Source organism: Silene latifolia, chromosome Y, assembly GCF_048544455.1.
Source record: "Silene latifolia isolate original U9 population chromosome Y, ASM4854445v1, whole genome shotgun sequence".
In the NCBI taxonomy this organism is placed as follows: domain Eukaryota; kingdom Viridiplantae; phylum Streptophyta; class Magnoliopsida; order Caryophyllales; family Caryophyllaceae; genus Silene; species Silene latifolia.
Genome location: NC_133538.1, coordinates 145319523 through 145338101, shown reverse-complemented (window position 1 = coordinate 145338101; position 18579 = coordinate 145319523). Strand labels below are relative to the sequence as shown.

Below are 18579 nucleotides of genomic sequence, written 5' to 3'. Positions count from 1 at the left end.
TGATCTTGTCTCTCTGTGGTTCGACCCTTGCTATCACTGTCTACAGTTTTAGTTCGGATTTATAAATTTAATTTTGATACAAAATGACGGTATCAAATTTTGGCGCCACGGGAGACGGTGTAATTCTGTTTGCTTTATTTTTAGTTTATTTTTCTTGTCTCAAGGAACTTTTGTTCCTTGAGGCCGTTGCTTACTCTTGCTTCTAGTTTTGCTTTTGCACAGTTAGAAGACAGGTTTTTGAGAGAAAGACTTGAGTACTCTCAGTTTTGCGAACATGACTACAATATATGACAATCTTCAGCCACAAGAGCAGCATGTTCCAAAGGGATACGTTTTACCCACCCCTACTACTGGTAAATTCGAATTTCGTTCCTCTTATATTGATTTAGTGGAGCGAAATCAGTTTGCTGGTCTACCGGACGAGGATTCTTTGAAGCATATGGAAATTTTCACGGACTCACGGTGTTCCCGGACTGTCTACTGGGGTGACCCAGGATGAAGTAAAGGGGATAATGTTCTTATACTCCTTGAAGGATTCGGTGCGAGATTTGTACCGCTACCTTGATAGGGTAGCAGCTGGAGTCACAGATTGGACATCTCTAGCATTAACTTTCTACAAAAAATACTTCCCACTTGCAAAGACAGATGCCTTGAGAAGTAAAATTACAAATTTCCAGCAAGGACCTGATGAGGAATTTTGTGAAGCATGTGGACGTTTCAAGAGTTTGGTTAGGGCTGTCCCTCACCACGGTTTCCAGCAGTGGTACCTTTGCAACTTATTCTATAATGTTTTATATGATGACTACAAGGTTATCCTAGACGCAACTGCGAATGGTAGGTTCCAAAATAATACCGGTCAGAATAAACGTTGGAACACTATTGAGGAGATGGCAGTCCATAGAGCCGAGTTTGGAAGTTCGCGTGGAAAGTCGCGAAAGCAAAGTGATGAAATGAGTGCCGTTGTGACACTCATAACTTCTATTACTGCCCGTCTCGAGAAGCTCGAGACCTCTGAAACTTCCAAGGAAAGAGTTGAAATTCCTGTCCATAATTCAGATGAGACCGTGGAATTGAGAGACCTAGTCCGAACTCTTTTGGTCCAAGTCACGAAAATAGAAGAAGCCGGGGTTGAATGTGCAAAGAATTTTGTCAAGCAGTTAGAGAATTTAGAGGCTAGGCAAGTCGCCAATTCTTCAAGCAAATGTGAAGGACCAATTGAAACCATTAATGCCATTAATCTACGAAGTGGCCTTTCTTATGATGGTCCTGATAAGCCAAGAGAAGACTCGGGAAATGATGAAAAGACGAGTTTAATTTCTGGTGCAAAAACGAACTCTATTGCCAGTACGAGTGGTCGATCGACCAACACCAGCAGTCGATCGACCGGAATACCTGATGAAAAAGTTTCTGACCAGAAACTAATTGAGCACAGCACATGCGGTCGATCGACCACCAATGTCAGTCGATCGAGTGAAGTTTTTGACGGCGATTTTACGACGAAACTGTTCATGCCCAGCCAGATTGGTCGATCGACCGAGACCAATGGTCGATCGACTGGGTCTCCAGTGCAGGACGCAAATCCGTCAACTAATCTGCATGATTCTATACTTATTAACGATTTGTCGAAAGTTTTAAACTTACGGAAGCCGAAGGTTGCTGATCCTACGACCAGTGTTGCAGTCCCGTATCCAGAGCGTTTAAAGAATACTAAGCTGGAGCGCAAGTTTGGTAAGTTTTTGGAAATGGTCAAGAATCTCGAGGTAACAATTCCTTTCACTGACCTAATTACCCAGGTACCCTCTTACGCTAAATTTATGAAAGACATTTTGAATCATAAGAGAAATTTTCATGATGATGGTAATGTTGCTTTTGTGGAAGAATGCAATGCTTTTTCGCAAATTAATATACCACCTAAATTAAAGGACCCGGGTAGTTTTTCAATTCCCTGCACTATAGGTAACCACGAAATTGGAAAGGCCCTTTGCGATTTAGGGGCCAGTGTCAAGGTCATACCATATTCTGTTTGCGAATGTAACACCCCCTCATACCAAGGTGCCTTACCAGGACCACCCTACCATGAAAGTGTGTTACCATCTCGGTTGCCCGAGGTTAGTACATATCAAAAGCGTCTGAACAGAGCACATTTATTAAAGTACTGTAAAGTATAAAGTTTACATCAACCAAATCCAAAAACTGATTCAACTAAATACAACTCCAATGTCTGACAATAAAAGAAATCAACTAAGACTCAGACGGTGATACTATGACGGGTGATGACAATACTCCCATGACTGTCCCCAAGCTCATCACTAGCAATACCTGTCAAGCCTACTCACCATCCCCGAATGGATCACCGCAGATTCCACAAACAACAACGGGATCTGTATTACTCAATCAATATAGGACAAACAAACGAAGTAATCAACTGATCATCGTCCAATCCCAATCTTTCATTCTCACACTGTAACCGACTACACACCGAAGTGTGTAGCCCTGCCAGATTACCCATCGCAACAGGTAATCCTCACCGCTAGTGGGTGACCGCAGCCGATCCCACGTAGTCCAGCTCCTCAACGAGCGACAAACAATCCCTGTCCCTTAATGTGCACATCCCCTCCCGTGGCGGGTTCCACGGAGGGCGAACTAGGGTGTGAAGCCACTCCCGCAAGTGACTCCACCACAATCACAATCACACCACATCACAGCCGTCACAACACCCTCACACCAACATCGTCACAACAATCTCCATACTCCGATGATCAACAGATAACAATAGTCACACAATTAACATGTCTTAACAATGAACAGTAAACTGAGTAGGGAAACCCTACCTTTTTTCAATCCGCTACGCTGCAATCAATCATACAAATGCACAACTAATAACACATCATCACCTTCAACAACGATAATCAACAATCAATGATATATGATGACCAAAACCCTAAACCCCCAAATTAACCAAATTAGGGTTTGATAACTTATAAGAATGACAATAGATGAACAAGTATAAGACACTTACTACGGCGATTGACACGGGATGAGATGCTAGAACCCACAATCGACAACCTTTGACTTGGAATTGATGAAGATGATTAGAGGGTAATGAACGTAGTTTATGTTTTTGGGGAGAAATGATTTTAGAAACTGACGAATGATGATATATATCCTCTAATCATTTTAACCAAAATCGCGGAAATAATACCTGTCAGGCCGGATACTCGGTCGAGTAAAGTGTATACTTGGCCGAGTATCCTCTACTCGGTCGAGTATTCACCATACTCGGCCGAGTATTCCTCGGCAGAACCCAAACAAACTACCCTCTTGACACTACTCGGCCGAGTAGGCTCTACTCGGTCGAGTACTTAGCTTATAAAAATCCGTAGTATTACAGTCTTCCCCCCTTAAAAAGAACTTCATCCCCGAAGTTCCAACCCAACCTATAAAACATGGACACCTAACACTAACTCCACAAACCACTCTTCATTCCACAGCATGGCTCACGATATCGTCTCAACTATATCATAGGCTCCCAATACTGACTCCATAACATTACCGAATTAATAACCATAATATAAGTGTTGCCAACTCTGTCTCACTACTATAAAGCTCACTAGCACCTCAATTACCGAGACAATCCACCGGACAAGATCAACCATCAAAACGGAAAGTTACATTCTACCATCCTTAAAACGAACTTCGTCCTCGAAGTGTACACACACACATAAACATCCTCACACAATCCGTTACTCACACTTCCTAAACATCATACTACTACGAGCACTGTCATTACCTGTAATAACATCGACCATCACACAAATCCATCCTTATTCTACATCAACACTCAAACTTCCAATTGCAACCTATGTGACCATCAAACTCTCTTGTCGCATCCTACTCCTCTTAAGGTAAATGTTACGTCCTCGTAACTCACAAATACTAGGTCCTTTACTATACCTCCCATAATCCTCATTACTACCGCATGACAACGATAACCCACTATAACCTCAACACCTACAACCATTCCTATATCCATGACTCTCCTTTTTTTTTTTTTTTTTTTAACAGTTCTCGTGCCTCCAATTATTCTGTACTCCCATAACATACATCATAAAATCCTCAGTATAGCAACTACTCCATATCTTCTACATTACGGCAAAAAGACATACTTCTATATACAGATACACTCATCTCCACGATCTTAGCTCACAATCCACAATTGTTACACATATTCACCTTAACTTCTCAAGTTCATCTCTTTTATTACCACAAAACTCACCCTTAACTTGACATGATGCTAGGTCCCAAAACTCCGTATTCACTGTCCCAAAACTCCGTACTCACTATCCCAAGAAAAGGTGTTAAACAACCTGTAGTTCCAGTTCCATACCACACATGCTCCACAATTCTCTTACCACAACTATGTTCACCAACGCCTCATCTAAAACAAGATCAAAAGTACTCCACAACCTTTCACAACTGTGTCCTATTAACAGATTATTACTATATCATGACAACAACAGAACCATAAATAGCAGTAATTAAACAACCATCTATGTCACCACGAAAATACTCGTATCACCACACGGATTACCGTGCTCAGATCGCCACTTGAGGCACAACGACCATATCGATAGGCATCACAACCTTTTAAAATCCCATACCACCTACTGAGTACCACTTCCTCGACCAGAAGGCTTTATCAAAACCGCTATATTAGATCACAACGCAGCATATTACACGGAATAACAGATAATAACCTTATGAATACCATCCATACTGATAAGGCTATCGTAACCCTATCAAAGATAAAACCTAACGGTCTCAACTAAAATGTAGTAGAGGTAGTCGAGTATCGAATCCACAGGGAGGTAATGTAATTATAGCTGTCTAATTCTAATCCTATGGTAACAATTGGGGGTTTGTTTGAAATTGGTTCTAAACTACGAAGTTTGAAAGGAAGAGAAATAAAATAAGGAGCAGTAAAGACAATAAAATATGATTAGACTATCAAGAAGAGAGGGACATGTCAGGAATTCGGTTCACTACGGTAGTCCAATGACTCAGCTGCAAATGATTCAGATGAACTAGATGTGAGACGGATGTTAAAAGGTCCTTTCGGTCCACTTTCTATCCTAAAATACCACTAACTTAACTTTCGTCCTCATTAGGGTAGTCCACTGTTTATAGCAGGCCTATTTAGTCCAATCTTTCGATCCAGGATTAATTTTAGCCAGATTAAAGGGTGACATAGAAGCGTGCACTCAACTAGGTCGGAAATTACAGTTAAATTGCTATAGTGACAGAGTCTCGTAATTAATTCGTCTAATTCATTCACTACATCGTCACATTTCTACCGCAGATCCCCTAATCCCAACATGAAAGGGGTTTAGCTACTCATATTCTTAATTAAACTAACAGCAATTAAATTCCCAGCAGAAAACATAATGAATAAACAATAAATTGCAATAAGGAAAATTAGGGCAAAAGAAATAGTAGCACAAACAAGAAATTAAAGTAACCAACTGATTATTATTAATAAAGGAAGAGAAGGAATTACAATCAATGCGAATCCGGCGTAAAGAACAACTGAATCCGAGCAATAATAATCCCAAAATAAAATAGCAGTGAAGAGGAATAAAAGTAACGTAGTAAAAGTTTCTACTGTCAAAGATAGAGTAAAAGATGATCCTAGTTAACCTAGTAAAGCGTGCTTAAATAGCAAACAAAACAAGTTTATGCGAAATAAAACATCACGCGGGCTAATTAAAGCCCAAACCCATAAAAACCACTCGATCGAGTGGATTAAAACCACTCGATCGACCAACTCTTGAGCAGAATCCACTCGATCGACCAAATAGTTACTCGATCGAGTGACAGGCCTTACTGCAAGCTAAGGATCGAGTGGAAAACCACTCGATCGACCAAATGGGGGTGTAGAAACCACTCGATCGACTGGTAAACAGCTCGATCGAGCACTTTTTCTTCATTTCAGCTCACGTCTTCACCTAAGTGCCTCGTAATGCGTGCCATGACGCTTCCAAATGCAGTATCTCACTCTGGAACAATCCCGTCTCCTCTAAATGCATGCAAAAAGGACAAAAAAGGGTACGATTCCACTACTCTTGCGTTCATTTCTACAAAATAGACAAAACGAACCAAAGTAGCCAATTCGGGGAAAAATACCATAAAAATAGTATGAAAATGCATAGAAATACGTGCTGAAATAGGCTAAAAAGACTATACATTAGGCACGTATCAAATCTCCCCAAACCGAACCTTTACTCGCCCTCGAGTAAACTCAAAAATAAACTAATGGAACTGAAATGATAACTCAGAGCTAGCTTAACTTGTCGACTTGAACCAATTTAATGCAACAAAAATTAACAGTTAAAGCTAAACAGTCAATACGCAAAACGAATTATAAGTCGTTCGTAAATATAGCCGACATATCGACCTTGCAAGACCAACAAAACTGGACTCTCACGTGGTCACTCTTCTCTCATGAAGCAAAGGGCAAATGTTATATGTAAAAGAGAGAAGAAAAGACAGTCACTCACCTAATTGCGACCTACATAGCATGCATGCAACAAAAATGAAAGACAATTCAAGCACTAATGCACAAATTCCAACCGATAATGTCCGTCACAGCCGAGGGTTTTCAAATAATATGGGAATAGTGAGGTTCAGGTGAGAAAAGGCAAAACAAGTTATGGAAATGTAGAGGTAAAAGCGTCAAGCTAGTTCCTAACAGGACCATAATGAAACCATCCGGATCTCAACTGACTGAAAGACTAAGTACAAGTGCCCTTCATTTTGCACAAAACTCACTAGACTCAAAACATAATCTCCTCAAAAAATATGGGATAGAACGGAGGAGTCAGACGGTCACAAACTTCCCTTTTTTAAACACCGTCTGAAACAAATAACTGAAACAAAGCAACCCCTTTTCTATTGTACGTCTTCAAACATCTTCTCAACTCAGACAACAGGGGCACAACTGTTTTCACATTCTTCTTTTTCTTTTTTTTTTCTTCCTTACGTTCCAGCCTTCTCTTTTTTTCATTTTTCATTTTTTTTCTTTCTCACGTTTTTCTCTTTTTTTTTCTTTCTTTCTTCCTCTATACTTACGCCAACTCCAAAACAAGAAACACGGACCAAATTGCAAAGGAAAAATATACCGCAGAAGAACATACTAACTAGCTTGACTAGGCAGACTTAGTTTGGGATGTAGCTAATGGGTCAAAAGGTAATTTTGGCTTATGTGGAGCTAAATGGGTGTAAAGTAATAAGAAAGGGAAATTTGCAAGACCCTCCCTGCATGTGACACCAACCACAAACCCGAATATGTGCATTTGACAAGAAATTGAATGTCATAAATGTGCAAATGAGATGAACATGCTATGCAAGGAGTACTACTCAAAATTCCTAATGAACTGGTCATGAATGTCACCAATTGTGGCTCTAAAAACTCAGAATTTTTAAGTAGTTTGCCAATTTATAGGTCAAGTCTAAACAGTCAGCTTATATTTGAACAGAAATTCGTAGATTATGCGTATGACAAAGCTAAAAACTATCAATAAAGTGCAAGGCTCAAGTAAATTGACAAGTTATAGTGCATTGTCATCATGGGAATCTACCGTTCCGACTCAACCTATATGCAGAAATAAACGTGAAATTTTTTTGAAATTTTGAAATTTTCTAATTTTTTTTGGATTTTTGATGGAAAAAAAAAGAACAATGCAAGCTGAAAAGTAAACGTGAATGCAAAACAAATGCAGATGCAGACTCAAAAGGATGCAATACCCTCCCCAAACCAAAACGGACAACGCCCTCGTTGTCCTCCAGCATACACCAGCAGAAATATGGGGGATCGGGAATATACAACCTATAAATAAAATAAAAGCAATAAATAAAGGAGACAAAATAAAAGAGTAAGAAAACATACAAAACACGAACTTCCCCAAACCAGCCAGAAAACTGGGGAAGTGAGTAGACCAGTAGCTACTCGTCGTCGTCGTCGCCATCTCCCTCACCCTGGTACTCCGGGTCTCTCTCCTCCTCTCTCCTCCTCCGCTCCTCAGCGCGAGCTCTATCCACCGCCACCTCTGGGTCCTCGCTCTCCTCCTCGTCCTCTGACACCGGGTACCCCTCAGCTGGGTACCGGAAGAAGGAAGGGTGTGGCCAACCCTCGGGGATCGGTCTGTGTCTCCGCAGGTGGTACTCGTACAGAGGGTGTAGAGTCAAAGCTAAGTCTCTCTCCATACGAGCCTGACGCTCTGCAAGCTCAATCAACAGAGCGTAAACTGCGCCCCCTTGGTCCTGGACCGCGGGCGCTACAAAGGGAGGAGGTGGTCTAAAAGTAGCCGGGAAGACCGGCTCAGCCTGTGTCTGGTCAGTGGGAGGTGGAGCAGGAGTAGGAGTAGTAGTAACAGTGGGAGTAGGGGTCGGATCGGGAGTAGCCGTGGAAGGTTGGGTACTCCCTGAAGGTGCGGACCCCTCTCCAGTCTCAACTCGCTGCTTCTTGGCGGCTGGTGCATCAGTAGATAGTCGAAGTGGACGGTGAAGTAGAGGCAAGGCAGGCAGACGGTGGCCCTTTACCACTGTAGGAAAGGGCTCAAGATGGGGGATACTGTCGCAGGGTAAGTCGACAGACAGGGAGCCGTCAATCTTCCAAGTCTTGTGGTCTGGGGTCAGCCAATGCTGAGAGAGCATGGCATCCAGACTCAGTAACCTCTCTCCCGTGAGGTACTGTAGGTCACATGGCCAGGTGGGGAAAAGGCGATGGGCAAGAATGGTGGCTATGTCACCGGAGGCAATGGTTCCCGTCTCCTTCTTCCCCTGGTCGTGGAGGTACTGGGCGGTGAGGTAGGCAATGTTGAAGGTAAAAGGACCCTCACAGTCGACATTCAGGTAACCGCCCAGGATGGAGAGCTCGCGGTTCGTGATGTTGTTCGGCTCCTTTTGGCCGAAAATAGAGCTCCCCATGAGTCTGAGAAAACAACGGACGGGTATGGTGGACCTGGTGGAGCTTTCGCTCCTGGAAACGGGTATGGCCAAGCACCGCCAAACCTGTTTGTAAACCTTCCGCGAGTCTGATTTCACGCCCGAGGAGGTGAGGTCAAGTAAACTACCAAACTCTGCCAGAGGCATCTGAAAGGTCCGGTTAAATAACCGGAAGGAGACTGAACGACTGTCGGGGTCGGTCTCATGTGCATCTGGGGAGAAGGTAAAAGAGCTGAGAAACTCGAGACTCAGCTCTAAGAAGGTGTGGCCCCTCATGGTAATGAGGCCAGGCATCCCCGTGACCCATAGCAAGGTACAGACTGACTCGTAGATACCGAGTTTCTCTAATGCCGATTTGTCTAAAAATCGGGAAGGCATATGTTCACACTTCAGCAGGTTATAAAATTTATCGCGGTGTAAAGCATTGACGAATAATACTGCGGTAGTCCGGGTGAGATTCGAGGAAGTGTCCCCTCGAACTCGACTGTCTCGAAGTAGAAGCGAAGCAAAGAACAGGAAGTGACTGGGGCTGGAGTAGAGGCAACAGGAGTTGGCGTAGCTCTACACCGTCTACGACCCCGACCTCCGTCTCTGGAACGCAAGGCAGCGGCCCGCTCTCGGACTGTGTAAGGGACTAAATCAGCTCTGAAGGCAGCTGCAACCGCAGGTGAGTCAGTCATAGGTGCAGAAGTGGAGGCTGGTGTACACGTGGTGGCTGTTGAAGTGGAAGTGGCAGCCTGAACTGGGCTTCCAACTGAGCTAGCTGGAGCAAAAACCGTCCCTGCAGCTGAAACAAGGAAAACTGGAGCTGCAGTGGTGACTAGGGCAGAGGTAGTGGCAACAGCAGGGGCCACTGACTCGCTCAAGGACGGGCTAGAAGTGGTACTAGTAGAAGGTAAAGTACTAGACTCCATCCTGTAATCAAAGCAAGGGACATGATAAGAAAAATGGCTGCTAACCGTGGCTAAAACAACGCGTTAACCAGCATGTGACAGCATGTAAGTCCCCTAAAAGTCGAAAAAGTCGACTCTACAGCATAGAATTCCCAACAATCCTCAAATAAATTCGAACTACAGTGTGCAAATGGTGATAGGAGACGGGATGACAGTTAATCAACAGCAGTGAGTAAGTGATGACTGAGACTAAACAAGGCATGAAAGCTTGTAAACCCGTCTGATAGTCGAAGACTTCGACTGAAATACCCTAATAGCATATATTTGGCGAAAGGGTGGTCAAAACAGGTAATGTTAACAGCAATTAAGCAACCCTAAAGCTACTAGACAGACATAAAGAATAAGAACCTTAGTGACAATCGAAGATATCGACTGTCCTTGAACCATATCGCATAGTTTCATGTAGAAATCGAATTAAGCATGCAAAACAGCGAGGAAGGGGAATTAAGATCATCAAGCAAGCTAATTAAGGGCATACAAACACAATCAGGTCGAAAATTTTGACTAGACATGGATTTTCGAAACCCTAGTTCAATATCACCTCATGAAATTCGAATTAATCGAAGATAAAATGCAAAGAGGGTGAATGAAACACTTACTTGATGATGATGAACCTACATATGCAAATAATCCTCAAGTAAACAAGCAACAATGGCGGATTTCAGTCGAAAAACCCGCAAACCCTAAATCCCTTTTAAAACCGCGAAAATGGACACAAAAAGGGGTGAAATTAAGGGGCTTTTGAAGATTAAAATGCAAGCAATGAAATGTAGGTGACGGATTTGGTGATTTGGGCAAGAAAATGGGGATTTCGGGGAGTTTAAATCGCAATTAGGGGAAGGGGTTAGACGGAAATTAGGGTGAAATGAAATGAAGGATGAAATAAAGAGTTTAAGATAGAAAACTCCCGTGTCCATTGCGCATTTCACTCGATCGAGTGGTTTTAAATCACTCGATCGAGTACTTTTATGGTCCAGCTGCTTGGTCGAGTAATAAGTTACTCGATCGACCAATCCTTCTTTTTGCTTTACTCGATCGAGTAAATAAACTACTCGATCGACCATATTTTCACTCGATCGAGTACAAAAAGTACTCGATCGAGGACTTTCCTCTTGTAGGCTCTTGAATTTTCGTCTTTTCTTCCTCGGAATGCGTAAGACTTCCCCAAACCTGCATAAAAACACATCCAAGAGTTTCCCAAAATACCAAATACGCAAAAGCACAGTCTATAGTCTTACGTCTATGCTAAAAATTGTCTAAAACTAATTGTCCTAATTAAAACGCTATAAAACAAATTCAAAAGAAAGTCAAATAAAATTATCTATTACAATGTGTTAAACGGGGCATTTCCCCGTTCAATTCTCATCAAATTTCTGTAGCCCCTCGGTGGGCTTCTAACTGGAGGACGTCACTTCAGCAACACTGACCGACCTCTTTAATTTCCATGAGCTTGAATTACCATTTGCAACAGTAGGAGGAATGTAGTTCCAATCCACGTAGGTTCGAACTTTACTCGTCCTTGCTCCTCTGTCATCTTCTTTGGCATCCTTACTTCCAGTTTGATTGATAACAGTTGAACAACGTCCTTTGACAACTTCTTTATTGCTTTCATCTGTACCTGCAGCATGGAAAACAGACGAACTTTCCTCCTTTTTGCTCTCAGTCTGAGGCAGAGGGTTAACAATAGCAGCACATTTCTCCAAATTTCCATCTGGAGTGTCAATAGAAGAGAGAGCATTGCAAGGTTGGGCTTGCATGGGAGCCCTTCGGAACTTAGACTGATGAAAAATCAGCTCCTCGTCCCCTACCTGAAAGGTCAAAGTCTTACCCCCGACGTCTATTACTGCACGGGCGAGACAAAAATGGTCTCCCTAAAATGATAGGGGTGTGTGCATCTTCGGGATGTCTAAGACAACAAAATCAACGGGAATAAAGAATTTCCCGATCCAACAGTACGTCTTCTACTACACCTAATGGCCGTGATAAACTACGGTCGGCCATCTGGACAGTCATGTTGGTGCAACTCAGCTTTGTCAAACCGAGTCTCTTAGCCAGAGATAAAGGTAAGACACTTACGCTAGCGCCTAAATCGTATAGCGCATTATCAATCAAATGCATACCGATATGACACGGAATCGAAAAACTACCCGGGTCTGACTGCTTAGAAGGTAACTTATTTTGAAATAGGGCTGACCCCACCTCGAAATAAAGCTACGCTCATCACATTAATAGTCCTCTTACGTGCTAAAATTTCTTTCATAAACTTTAAATAAGAGGGTACCTTAGTCAGCAATTCAGTGAACGGCACGGTGACTTCCAAACTCTTCAAAAGTTCGACAAATTTGCCGAACTGTTGATTAGCTTTGGTGTTTTGCAGTCGCCTCGGGAAAGGAACCGTGATAGGTATCTCGAGTCCTTTGTTTCTCTCTTCCAAAGTGTCTTCCGGAGCAAGTTCAGTATCCTTTGGACACTTCTTACCTCTCGAACGAGGTCTTTCCGGCGATATTTCACTTAAACGAGCACTAGCAGGCTCTCGTATAAGTTTCCCGTTATCAATACTACTCGATCGACCAACTTCTTCAGTCGGTCGAGCAGTTTCTTCTTCAACACTAGTCGATCGAGTAAACTTTCCACTCGATCGACCAACCTCATTATCTGCTTCACTCGATCGAGTAGAAATTCTACTCGATCGACCAGTTTGTTCCTCTTGTTCACTCGATCGAGTGGAAAAACCACTCGATCGACCACTATCATCCTCAATTCTGCTCGATCGAACACCAGATTTCAGTCGATCGAGTAATTCATTTGTCGTGAGCCCTTTTATCTTATCAGAACACTGTTCATCATCAGTTACAGCTATCTTCGGGTCTGATTTCGACACTTCCGGTCCCTCATAAGAAAGACCGCTTCTTAATTCTATCAGATTTACCGTCTCATGTGGATTCTTCTCATTTTTAGTAGGTAAATGACCCTGCTTCCTCGAGGATTCATTTGCAGCAAGTTGGGCAACTTGAGTCTCAAGTGCCTTGAATGACGCGTCCTGTTGATTTTGTTGATCATTTAGCTGTAAGTGCTTTGTAATGGTCTGCAACATGGACTTAAGCTCACCCATTTCACTCACTCCACCGGAAGATGATGCACCATGGTTAGGAGGATTAAAATAAGGGGGCTTCTGATAGCCTTGTTGATTCTTGTGTGGAGGAATGTACGGCTGCTACTGATTCGGAGGGGCAGTGGGATTGAGTACATTCTGACTACTCCACCTCAAATTGGGGTGGACATTTGGCTCGTAATAACTGTTGTTCTGCCTGTAGTGTTGGAAGGCAGCACATGACTCATAGGAATTGGGACAATGATCTGAGACATGTCCCTCTCCTCCACATCTTCTACAGACGAAAGGACCGTCATCATCACAAAGATTAACCTGGTACATCCCTCCTTTGGAAGCTCCTCCCAGCTCATATTTATCAAATCTTGCAGTGAGAGCCTCAAGTGCAGCAACAGAAGAAGATTCAGCAGCTCTTCTTTGATTACCTCTGGATTTCCCATATTCGGCCTTATGGGTGGCCAAATCATCAATGATCTTCCATCCCTTGGTCTCTCCCATGTTGTCAGCAAATCGGCCATTGGAAGCAGCATCCAAAATAGCTCTCTGATCGTCGTACAACCCGTTATAGAAATGATTGCATAGACTCCACTTTTCGAACCCATGGTGCGGAATGGTTCGCACCATCTTCTTGAAGCGGACCCATGCCTAGTGAAAGTTCTCGTCAGGCCCTTGTTTAAAGCTCGTGATTTGAGCTCTAATGGCAATAGTCTTCGATGCAGAAAAGTACTTCTTATAAAATGCTAAAGCCAGTGAATTCCGATCGGTTATACCGTGAGCGACCCGGTCCAAATCCCTATACCACTCCATTGCAAAGATCGCGGAGTGAGAAGATAAACATGGTTTCTTTTATCGATCCTGGGTCACGCCAAGCAGTGGAGGTATGGAGCAAAGAATAATCGATAAAGGTTTCCATGTGCTTAGTCGCATCTTCATTTGCGCTCCCCAAATTGGTTTTTCTCAACCGATTGATATAAGCCGCTTTGGCTCGAATTTTCTCGCCTCTCCTGGTAATACAAACCCCTTATAGAGATTTGCGGCTGTCGGTTCAGAGTGACTGGCAATAGTTGCTTCTTCAGCCATTTCTAGAAAGTCTGGAGAAGTGACTGTTTCAGCTGATGAATTGGAAACTGGAGATGAAGGTGGATCTTCCTCGAACAAAGCGTTCTCGTAATAACTAGACAGAGTACTCAGCTCTTCCTCTGTCGGCAATACCCTCTGTGATCGCCTCAACTCGCGCAAGGATTTCTCAAGTTCAGGATTATAAGGCAATAATTCACCGCCCTGTGACCTGCGCATAAGAGGAAACTAAAAACAGAATATAAGAATAGTCTAAGGAACGGGTGTTCCTTAAACTAAAAAGGACTAAAAATAAAACAACTAATAAATTGAACAATTGCCTCCCCGGCAACGGCGCCAAAATTTGATAAGGCTATCGCAACCCTATCAAAGATAAAACCTAACGGTCTCAACTAAAATGTACTAGAGGCAGTCGAGTATCGATTCCACAGGGAGGTAATGTAATTATAGCTGTCTAATTCTAATCCTATGGTAACAATTGAGGGTTTGTTTGAAATTGGTCCTAAACTACGAAGTTTGAAAGGAAGAGAAATAAAATAAGGAGCAGTAAAGACAATAAAATATGATTAGACTATCAAGAAGAGAGGGACATGTCGGGAATTCGGTTCACTACGGTAGTCCAATGACTCAGCTGTAAATGATTCAGACGAACTAGATGTGAGACGGATGTTAAAAGGTCCTTTCGGTCCACTTTCTATCCTAAAATACCACTAACTTAACTTTCGTCCTCATTAGGGTAGTCCACTGTTTATAGCAGGCCTATTTAGTCCAATCTTTCGATCCAGGATTAATTTTAGCCAGATTAAAGGGTGACATAGAAGCGTGCACTCAACTAGGTCGGAAATTACAGTTAAATTGCTATAGTGACAGAGTCTCGTAATTAATTCGTCTAATTCATTCACTACATTGTCACATTTCTACCGCAGATCTCCTAATCCCAACATGAAAGGGGTTTAGCTACTCATATTCTTAATTAAACTAACAAAGAATTAAATTCCCAAATAAAAAACATAATGAATAAACAATAAATTGCAATAAGGAAAATTAGGGCAAAAGAAATAGTAGCACAAACAAGAAATTAAAGCAACCAAATGATTATTATTAATAAAGGAAGAGAAGGAATTACAATCAATGCGAATCCGGCGTAAAGAACAACCAATCCGAGCAATAATAATCCCAAAATAAAGGAGCAAAGAAGAGGAATAAAAGTAACGTAGTAAAAGTTTCTCTTTATCAAAAGATAGAGTAAAAGATGATCCTAATTAACCTAGTAAAGCGTGCTTAAATAGCAAACAAAACAAGTTTATGCGAAATAAAACATCACGCGGGCTAATTAAAGCCCAAACCCATAAAAACCACTCGATCGAGTGGATTAAAACCACTCGATCGACCAACTCTTGAGTAGAATCCACTCGATCGACCAAATAGTTACTCGATCGAGTGACAGGCCTTACTGCAAGCTAAGGATCGAGTGGAAAACCACTCGATCGACCAAATGGGGTTGTAGAAACCACTCGATCGACTGGTAAACAGCTCGATCGAGCACTTTTTCTTCATTTCAGCTCACGTCTTCACCTAAGTGCCTCGTAATGCGTGCCACGACGCTTCCAAATGCAGTATCTCACTCTGGAACAATCCCGTCTCCTCTAAATGCATGCAAAAAGGACGAAAAAGGGTACGATTCCACTACTCTTGCGTTCATTTCTACAAAATAGACAAAACGAACCAAAGTAGCCAATTCGGGGCAAAATAACATAAAAATAGTATGAAAATGCATAGATATACGTGCTGAAATAGGCTAAAAAGACTATACATTAGGCACGTATCACATACTATGACTCTTGAGGCCAGAACCTCACACCATTACTTACAGATATCATACATACACATATAATTATAACTTATGACGCGGAACACACCCATATAACGACTCATAACTATCATACCATATCGTTACTCATGAGGTCAGGACCTCACACCAAGTTTTACACACCTCATGGACCCATAATCGAAACTAGCTAGCCAATCCTGAGCACATAAGTTACCACTTGACAATGAATATCTCTTATCCGGACTTAACTCAGGTGCCCTTCATAACATATCTTCTCTTACACACAATTATCACCCTCCCAAATGTAGCCATAACATCGCACCTAACTTCCAGCGAACACCTCGTATATCCACATCTTATACTTCCTCACAACCAAACATACTAACCACCTCCACAAAATCAACCTCATTAGAACAACTAACTTCCTTAAAGTAACATCATCCTTACTCACTAGACAATACTACGACACTACCATCCTTCATGCGACTACTCTCTTCCTACCACTTCTCAATATAACAATCTATCCCCTCTCTTTGGTTATCATCCCAAATGAAGAACATCAAATCCATCACAAAATTACCTCAACAACTATCCAACCTTTTTCCTTGGTTATATACTCATCTACATCACCACCCTAGTTTCTTACCGTACAAACACCCTACCAACTTCCGACTCTTTTAAACCCTCAAACTCAAGTCTGACAAGTCGTCCTGCAATTTATACATATATACTCCTCTTACTCACGCCCTCATGGTAGCATCTCACAATTCCGTGATACCTGACCTTCATGTCCCCTAATCCTTGTTAACGTTCAACCAACTTACCATCATCCTTCTCTTTCTATTACTTCCAAAAATCAAATTCTATTAGCCCATGGCATTATTCTTCATTCATTTTTTTTTTTCAACAAACCTTCTCCTCACACTTTTCACTCATACTCTCCACCGATAGATACACCCACTCAATAATTTCTCCTTACTCTATTATATCTTTTTCTAATAATCCTTGATAACCAAGCTCCACTTCATCCGTGACCTCCTAGATGATTATACACTAGGCTCACCTTCTAGTAATATAAATCTCTATAACAACTATTATCTACAAATCCTTATTGCGGCATCACTCGATCTAAGCTCTCTAGATCCATACCCAACATCGTCATAATCATCTTTCTCCAGAAACCACTATATATCCTAAGTTACCATGGTTATCTCATCCTTCATCTTAATGTTTCATTCTCCCATTTCTTTACACTTATATCACTCTTGCCCATAAACACCTACTTTTATCTTACTCAACACACGACTATATCACTCACCATACCTCACAAAACATGCTCTTTACCTCGATTAGCTCATCATTCTTCCCTTTTCTTTTTTCACTATCCTTCACAACCCCATTAACACATGTCTTCCTTACCCAACACATGTCCCCCATAAGCCGGCATTCTCCATGTCATATCTTCTGGTAACTTACGTATCAAGACCGTCACACGTATAAAATAATGCGTAAAGACTCAAAACATACATGTATATATACCCTACGACTCAAAACAATGTAAGAACATAGCCACCGACTCAAACAAAAGTAAGAACATAACCACCGACTCAAAGTGGCCGCCCAATAAGGTACTCGGTCGAGTACATAACATACTAGGTCGAGTACAAGGTACTCGGTCGAGTAACGATATTACTCGATCGAGTTTTCGACTCCAGAAGCGAACTCAATTGTCGCAGAAGGATTACTCGGTCGAGTAGACCTTACTCGGTCGAGTATGAGACTACTCGGCCGAGTTCACGACTCCAGACGCTAAACAGTATTATCACAGAGAGATTACTCGGCCGAATATGGAATACTCGGTCGAGTATAAAAAATACTCGGCCGAGTAGGGACTACTCGGTCGAGTATCGACGTAGTTCTCAGCACCGTCCAGTTTTCGTAAAACAGTCATATCTCATTCGTTACTTGGTCATTTTGGGCGTGTGACATGTCGTTAGAATCGTAAGAGGACAAGCTATCACCTCAACTTAGAATAACAGCAATATCATTTATAGAACTATACTTATGACAGTTTTAAGACAACCCCTCCAAAATCGGTTTGTATACAAATCGAATTTTCTTAACAAAACAACTTAAACATGCATAAAGCAAACAATAACAACTCAATACTTCTAAAAACCAGTATATAGGTGAACTTTCATCATACTCACATTAGAATTAAACACGACATTCACATATGTAGACGTATGACCCTAATCACATGCTTCTACTAACAATAAAGCATTGACATCATTATGTTCATATGCACATGTACCCCTACCATACTTCATGCTCAACATTGCATTAAACAGGTAACATGATCACATTCTTCATGCTCAATATCAATCAGGTACGAATTCATAATTCGCCCTTCATATTTTACCATGTTTCAACACTTAACATGCCCACATATTCATTGCTCAAAGTTTAACATCAAATAAACCTCGATACATCTTTCAACAAACATCACATTCCACTTTTTTCATCATTTCATCCAACCATGCACAAGATCCAAACTATAGGTATCAACATACATGACTCAACATACAACATATTCCCCCCCCCCC

The 18579-nt window shown here is 41.9% G+C and overlaps 1 non-coding gene across 1 annotated transcript; it reads right to left on the bottom strand.

The window, feature by feature from the left end:
• Positions 1-645: 645 nt before the first annotated feature.
• Positions 646-754, bottom strand: LOC141636217 (small nucleolar RNA R71). Its single transcript, XR_012540844.1, has one exon. It is a non-coding gene; the product is annotated as a small nucleolar RNA R71 (small nucleolar RNA).
• Between the last annotated feature and the right edge of the window lie 17825 nt (positions 755-18579).